General features: G+C 34.0%; 1 pseudogene; it reads left to right on the top strand.

Annotated features, from left to right (window-relative positions):
• Window positions 1-232: 232 nt before the first annotated feature.
• On the top strand, window positions 233-8,608 carry LOC131177544 (calmodulin-interacting protein 111-like; annotated as a pseudogene).
• Window positions 8,609-8,842: the final 234 nt, after the last annotated feature.

The following is an 8,842-nucleotide window of genomic DNA, read 5'->3' as shown; positions in this document are numbered from 1 at the left end:
TGAAGCCTTTGCCTGGATAAGCTCCAAGCTGCTAAACCCCTAAGCCACAGTGAGTGCAGTTCAAGCCTTCTTGTTTGTTTCATCCCTCAACGGTTTGCGTTTCTTTTTCAGGTAACACATTTGGTTGCTGGGAATCATCAACTGCCACTTAAATTTCTTTCTTCATCCATGCCTTAATCTGCATTTCAAAATTTTCCTTTATGATTATTTTGCTCTAGGGTTTGAGCTAGAAATGCCTTCAAAGCGAAGAAGCATTCAAAAACGATTTGAGGCTTTCAAATTTTGGCCAATCTTCGTCCTGGAGCACCATCGTTGATTTCTTCTCTGATTTAGAAATTCATGGCGAGGATCTCATCCTCTCTCTAGAACAAGCATCAACGATTTCCTTTTATGATTGGGAAATTTGCTTTCATTAGTCAGTCAACGATGTTGTTTACGAGTCAGAGGATGTAAAATTTGGCTTTGAGTCTTCCATGGTTGCTTCTTCCCTTTCCCTGGTTCCATTGTATCGGTAATTTGCCTGTGTTTATTTCTATTATATTAATGATTATTTATTATATTTTTAGCATAATCTTTATGTTATTAGTTGGTGTCTTTGTATGCAAATGTGGGTGCACAGTGGAGGTTCAATATGATGAAATTAATTAACCTACATAAATATCATGATCATTAGCTCCTAATCTCTCTATCTTTCTCCTCCCCCCCCCCCCCTCTCTCTCTCTCTCTCTATCTCTCTCTCTCACTCACATATTGTTAAGAGTACCCATTTCACACCAATGTTTTACGATGCGATGGAGCAAATTATGCAATGTATTTACATTCTTTGTATGCTTCTTTCCCCCCTAATGATTTCTTTTTTGGTCTTTAAACTTGAAGCTTTGATTCCCACTGAAAATTATTTTTTTCATGTTGATGATAATAGTTTTCTTTCTTTAAAGTTGGTTAACTTTCACGTTCTGTCTATTATTTGTCTGGGTTATCCTTGTAGCTTTTAATGTAATAAGCGGTGAAGAGTTTGCTTCTTTTGTTTTGTTTTTCTATTTTTAATTAATTACTTTTGTTGCTGAATAGAATATGCTAATCTTGTTGCAGGTTTCTCTTGCTACTTCAGAGAGAAGCGTTTCTAATAACTTTCCTCTCAGCTCAATATCAGATGAATGTACTAGGCAGTTCGAGTTTGAATCTGTGGATCAAACAGCTAATGAGTTAGGAAACTACTTTGCTTTGGCTATGGTTTTTCCTTCCAATAAGGTTTGGCAATCTCTCCTTTTATTTTTTATTCTCACATACCAATAAATGGGGAGAAATAAGTAATGTTATATTTGTTTATTTAGTTATGCAGTGAATTCAAAAAGGTTTAGCATTAGTCCAAAGCAAAATCAATAATTAATATTTCAATAGGATGAACAACTTAAATTTCTTTGAGGATGTATTTTCCTTTTCAACATTCCATTTTTAAGGGTTTTTTCCTTATGCTAAATCTTGTAAAATCATTGTGTTTGAGTTTTATAGTATTTTCCTTTTTCTTTTGTGTGTGTGTGAAAAGTGAAAAGTAAGGACAATAACCTAGTACTATCATGCACTAAGGGGTGAATTTGCATACAAGAGGGAAATTAAAAATAACAAGCATTTGTGTAAGTCTAAGTTTCTATGTGTTTCAGAAACATTTGGGTAAGTCTTATAAAACATTTCTACATTTTCTAGTTTTTGGCAAGCTTAGGAAAATTGGTGAAAGTGAAATATGCTTCTAGTCAAAAGGAAAACTATGTCATGGTCAAAGCAAATGGCTTCCTAGTTCTCAAAAAGGAGTTAATTTTTAACACTTAATATGAACTTATAAAAAGAGAAGAAATTTGTAAGAGAACCACATGGCAGATACTCACTACTTTATAAACCATTGCTAACCTTCACGGTTCATCACTGGTTTGACCACCACAACATATGCTTTGTTTTCTGTTTAATATTCTTTCCTATTTAAACTATGAATAGTAAAGGCTTAATGGTCAAAATGATCTAAAATTTTTTGAGTGTTTTCAATTATATCTACAACTTAACTCAACTAAGCCTTTATCCCAAAAATTTGGGGTCGGCTAGTTTTCAATTATATCTAATCCTTTTAATTTTAGCAATTTTATCCCAATTTCAAAAGTTAATTTTAAATTTATCCAATAGTTAAAATTGAAGTTAGGGATGCTTATGTGGTAGCTGACTAGGATGAAAATTTTTAATTGTGGAACTCACATATATGGATTCGTTATTATCTAAAAAATAATATTTTAATTGCAATGATAAGGACCCCACAATTTAGAGCAAAAATAGACATGACAAGCCTTTCTATTATTTTTCATTCACAAATTCTAAAATGCATTGGTAGGATCATGCCCAGCACTTCTTTTTCCATACAAGAATAGGTAGCATGATGCCTCCAAGCCAACAAGTCATTTTCAATTAACTATGAAATTCCCTTGATAATTCAAGCTAACTCCCAAATGGCTAGTCCAATTACAACTCAGTAAAATTCCTATGATAATAATGTGAATCCTTTTCTTCCATTCCACTTTTTATGACTGACTTAGCTTATGTAAAGGCAATAGTTGTATACCATAATGTGCTATCTTTTATTGTTGTTGTCAAGATCCAAGATCCATTTGTAAGAAACTTCCCAAGCAAAGAATACAGTATTGGACCATGGGAAATTTGGGCCTTGTTTAGTTGGGGAAAACATTTTCTTTTTTAATTTTTTCCATTTTTCTTCTCTATTTTCCTTTTAATTATTCCTTCTCCCTAGTGAAAATTTAATGAACTAGAAAACATGTTCTTTTGTCCAATTTTCCAATTCGTCATTTTTCTTTAATAAGATTTTTTTATTAGAAATTTGTTTTATTAAATAATCATATTTATTGAAAATAATTATTATTTAATCGTGATTATTTGAAAAGCACCATCATATTATCAATGAAAAAAAAATTAAAAAACAATATTTTTTCCTTTCAATTGATAAAAAAATTTATTTGGATGTGTTTATACCAGGATAAATTAAAAATAATTTAAAAATGAAAAAGAACATTGCCAAAAAGGTAATAAGGTTTGAGCCTTAGGTTAGTTGTTGTAAAAGGTCTCCAAAAGAAGGGAATGTGACTAAACTAGCTGGCAGCACATGCATGGAGTTTTCCTTTGATATTATAATTTTTAACAGCCCTCCTGAGAATGTTGAGCTGCTCATTTTTTAAGGACCATGCCATATGTATGAGGGCTCACCAGGTGAGTCTACACACAAAGCATAATGCCAAAACGCGCGTGTGTATGAAACTGAGTTTTGAAAACGGTTTAACCATATTTGCCAGCTTTTAATGATTGTGTAATTGGTACCGTTAGTTTTTGGCTAGTTGCTATGTCACAATTTTACAAACATTGTCTTGCATAAAATTTTAACAGGTTTTTTTTATAATTAATTCATTTCATGGCATCAGTATCTGGCAATCTAGAAGTTCACCTTTTCTTTTCTTTTTCTCTAGGCTTTGAGGGATGAAGTGCGGTTGTCTTCAAACCTTTATTACACAATGGGATGTCCTGATTCCGGAAGGTTTGTATTTATTTACCCTATACAAAGTCAATTTCTAGCTGGTCTGGCAAATGGAGATAATGATGTACATGATAGAAAAGTTGATAGTCTCAAAGTTCATAACTGCCATGAATTGCACTTGGAACTGGTTACTATTAAGAAGAGAGCAAAATTGAGCAATGATATGATCTCCATGATGAAATCTGCAGAAAAAACACATGAGCAATCTGAAAATGGGAAGATTTCATCCCCTAGGACACCTTTGTATCAGCCAAAGCTAATCTCCACTAGTCCTAGTCAATCAGTTTCATCAAGAAATGAAGAAGCAACATCTAATTTATCCAATCTAAACACTACTTCTGTTGATTCGTTTGATATCAAAGAGTTCTTAAAGGATGAACGTGGCAAACAACTTCTGCAGCCTTGTGCTACTTCATGGTTATATTCTCGTATTTTAATATGTGGAAATCTTGTGGCTATCCCCATACTTTCGGAGCTTTGCATTTTCCGTATCACAAGTTTGAATAAAATGCTGGGAGAATGTACAAATCAAGATTTGATGAAAGAAAGAAGTCATAGCATATATCCTCAATCTCATGAATTAGTAGACAGCATGAAAGATGCTTTTTCCATAAAATATGAAACAAAAGTATATTTACATCTACCAATGAGTTCGGCAACCAAAACCCTTGAGAAGAGTGGCTTTCCATTTGAGAGAATTGAGCATGAGGGTTTGAAAAACATTTCAGGACATGATATATCGAAATTAGGTGGTCTACATAGAGAATATGCAGTTTTGAAGGATATAATTATGTCATCCATGAAGAACTCTTTGTCAAGGTATGTTGTTTAAATTTTTTTTTTCGAAATTTTATTTGAATTTGCTTTATTAACTGCTTTCTTTGATAGTGACACTATATTTAAGGAACTTTCCTTTCTATCAATTTTTGTAATTGAATTGTCTAAGACTGACATGGTAAAACACCTAGAAAGGATGGAGAGAGTCTGTACATTAATGTCAGGACTATGGCGCTTTTGATAAAACTTACAAATTACTAAGATATTTTAGGGATGATGGTATCTGACCATCTGTCAAGCATGCTAGGATGATTGTATCTGATTATCTGTCAAGCATGCTTGTAGTCAAGTACCACTTTAAATCCTCTAAACACATAATGACTGTCTGTCCTTTGTAGCCAAGAAACATGCTTCAAAGTTAAAGCTGATGAAGCCCATAAACCCTGTTGAATCTGGGACAATGGGAGAAATCATCTAGAACTTCATCTGTTAAGAAGTGTATTAAACAACTGTGGTAAACTGTTGGGCTTCTTATTTAAGCATAAACTATTTGAATTTTGAACTTAAAGATCATTCTCTCACTTTTTCCAGTATTCAGCCCATTATTGCATTGATCCTTTTCTTAAAGATTGCTTTTCTGGTGTCCTTTTCTATTATTATTATTATCATCATCATTATTATTTATTTATTTTTAATTCTGTGGTATGGACAATATTCCATGATTTGTTTTCTATATGATTTTCCCCTTAAATTTTGCCTTTTCTGTAGTATCATAAGCAACATATCATATGACATAAGTTTTGTTCATTGTTTAGTATTCCATAATTTGTTAATCATTCTGCAGGTATAGATTCTTTTTGATTCTTATAGCATTTAATTGAAATTCAGAACTCTAGGCCTTGGTTAAAAATCCTAAGAATAATCACTATCTTCTTTAAGTAGGCATGGTAACTTAACACATTGCTTGGTATGGGAGAGATAGTTATGCATGTTTTATGTTTTTATATCTGCTTTTGTAACTGTGCTATGAACCATTCTTTATTTCGAATTCAGTTGTCTTTTTCTGCACAATGATTTTTTAGTATTGATTATTGACATAACTATCTAGTCTTGGTTTACGACCAACAAAAGGAGTGCTTCTTCATGGCCCACCTGGCACAGGCAAGACCTCTTTGGCTCGATTATGTGCTTTTGATGCTGGTGTCAACCTTTTCTCTGTGAATGGACCTGAGATAATAAGTCAATATCATGGAGAAAGTGAGCAAGCAATTAATGAAGTTTTTGATTCTGCCAGTCGGGATGCACCTGCTGTGGTTAGATTTTCTTCTCTCTTGGTTCTTAATTTTTTACCTTTTTTTTCCCTTAATTTATTGGGACCCTTTCCTTCTTCAAACAAAGTGAAAAATGTTAATTATTTTGGTATTGAACTGCAACATGTAGCAGTTTTTCACCAATTCTAGTCTAAAGCTATATTGTGCAATTTAACGTACTGGAAGTGAAAACTTGAAGTCAATTTGATAGTGCATTGACAATTACCTCCGTACATGCTCTTCCTAATCAACCTTTCACACATTGGACAATTTGATAGTGAACTGAAATAATGTGTATTTATATTATATATATGTAGCTTTTATTGTTTTATGCTGTCTAAATTGCAGTGAAAAACTATTTTTATGTGTTTAGATTGAACCACATTATTCAAATCTATAACATTATAAGTCTGTTGTCAGTGCAGATTACATGTTTAATCTTAAAGGTTATACCTTTCCAAAAATCATAGTTTACAATGTTATACATAGATTATTAACCTTCTGTTGTCCTTTTACAGGTTTTTATTGATGATTTGGATGCTATTGCTTCTTCACGGAAAGATGGAGGTGAAGAACTTTCCCTAAGAATGGTAGCTACATTGTTAAATTTGATGGATGGGATTAGTAGGACTGATGGACTACTTGTAATTGCTGCTACTAACAGGCCTGATAGCGTTGAGCCTGCACTGAGACGGCCTGGAAGACTCGACAGAGAAATTGAGATAGGTAACACAACTGCTCCCCCTCCTCCTCCCCCCTTATTTTATGAATTAAAGTTTTTATACTCTCTGTAGCAATGCTGCCCTTCAATTTTTTATATTTCATTTAGATCTTGTATGATCAATTATTCTGCAAGGCCTTAGGTCCAAAGTATGTGTTATAAATAGTACGTAGCAATGTTCATATCAAACTCTTGACTTGTCAGATTACAGAAGCCCAATCATTACCAATTTCTTCATTTAATCATAAGCATAATAGAAATTCTTCTTAAATATGTTTAGGATCAAACTTGAACTTGCCAACCATGGTGCGTCAAAATCAATGATCTAGTGGTCTCATATGGCTTTTTGCATTAATGTTATATTTAAAGAAGAAACTATGTAACAAATATAGATAGCAATCAAAATGTGTCTTGGCTAATGTTTAGGCTTTCAATTGCAATTGCAATGATATAGGTTTTCCTACTAGATGAATTGGGGCTTGGTGGATCTTGCATAACCTTCTTTGCATTGTTTTCCATTAGATCTATTGATGTGAGCTTGAGTTTGTGAATGGGATATGGGGCATTCTATGGATGGTATTAAAGTTCATCTTGTGCAAAAGAGCTCTTGGAGCTTGTTGGATTCAAATACTTATCACCTTTTGCATTCAAAGTGACAAAATATATAGACCATATCCATAATAAAGAAGCCAATAATCTAGGCTTAAAATAGAGGAGATGAAACCAGTAGCCTGAAGACTAGGACTAAGAATAACCAAAAAAGAAAAGTGACCCAACCAACTAACATGGCCATGCGCCAAGCACTCCGTGTCCTACTTCATGTAGCTTGTATCCCCACTTAAAACTATTTCATAGTATGCCCCATAACCATTTCACTTACATTCCCACTTAAACTACTTCATAGTATGTCCCATAACCATTTCGTGCTTCATGCAGAGCCATTGCACTTGTCAAGTAGAACCATGTACATGGGCCATGCCCACCTATACAGAACCACTTGTAACATTCACCTCTCCCTCCCAAGTAGAACCACTTGTCCTCAAGGAGAAATGTTTGAACCGAGTTGTGGAAGTTTGTTGGAATGTTAGGGTCCCAATGTCCCACATATTGAGAGCTAGATGTGGGTAGATAAAGCTTTGGGCTCCCTCCCCCGAACAGCTAGCTTTCTGATCCAAGTTCTCTTGAGGCATTTATCAGATCCATGTCGACAAGATAGGGCAGAATGAAGCATTTTATTTTACAACTTTGTGGTATGTGGGGGAATGTTAGGTAATCTAAAAATTTAATAAATTCAGTCAAGTCTTTTGCTTTCAAGTTCCTGTAAAGAAATACATAAAATTAGCATAACATCTCCCTATGATGATCGATAACTTAATCTCGTATTCCAATACTTTGTCTATAGAATTACCTAATAGGCATGCTAAAATGTTTGAATTAAAGGGATCAACCAAAACTGATGCAGCTCTTGTGTGTGTGTTTGAAAAAAAAAAGGGGGCTAAAACAGAAGGAGAGGGAGGGAAACAGCAAGAAGAGGAATAATAACAAAGACAATAGATAAATAATGATTTTGATGGTATAAATGTGCTTGTTGGTTATTTCATGTAACTGTATCAAGATAGAGACTGCTATATGTATTTTTTGTTGTCCATTCAATTGTTCCACGTCCTTTCTTACTGAACATAACTTTCACCACTCACCAATGCCATTTATGTTTAATTCAATTTTAATTTTTTGTGTACAGGTGTTCCATCTCCTAAGCAACGACTGGATATACTGAACACCCTTCTCACTCAAATGGAGCATTCTCTTTCAGAAATGCAGGTTCAAAACCTTGCTATGGCTACACATGGCTTTGTGGGTGCTGATTTAGCTTCCCTCTGCAATGAGGCAGCCTTAGTTTGTCTTCGACGATATGCCAAGTCCAAAAAGTTGTGTGATATTTTGCATTCCAACGAGTCATCTATTGCATATGAATCTCATTTTGACAGTGTGATAAAAGAATCTGATTGCCTGGGTGAGATGCAAGACGTTTGTACAGATTCTATTGGAACAGTTTCTGAAATTTCAGATAGCAATGATAATGGGGTTAGTACTAGTTATAAGGAGACATTTTTGGTGAAAGAAAAAATTTTAGAAGTCACTCTCGACGATTTTGAGAAGGCCAGGATGAAAGTGAGGCCTAGTGCCATGCGGGAGGTATGAATAATATTCCCAAATTGTTTAAATAAACTATATTATGGAACTCTTGATCCATCTTCATATGCAGTCCTAATATCTTGTTATTTAATATGGGAAAACTTGAATGATCGATAGGCTTTGCACCAGATATTTCCCTAAATGTTATGCATGAACTTAAGTACTTAGGTTATAGCCCTTGACTGCACTCACACTATTTGGCTTTTTGGGTATTACATGTTGGTCTTGTAGCATTTCAGGTGTTGCACATTGCAC

The sequence above is a fragment of the Hevea brasiliensis genome, unplaced genomic scaffold (genome assembly GCF_030052815.1).
Source record: "Hevea brasiliensis isolate MT/VB/25A 57/8 unplaced genomic scaffold, ASM3005281v1 Scaf560, whole genome shotgun sequence".
Classification (NCBI taxonomy): domain Eukaryota; kingdom Viridiplantae; phylum Streptophyta; class Magnoliopsida; order Malpighiales; family Euphorbiaceae; genus Hevea; species Hevea brasiliensis.
This window is presented reverse-complemented; position numbering and strand designations above follow the sequence as displayed.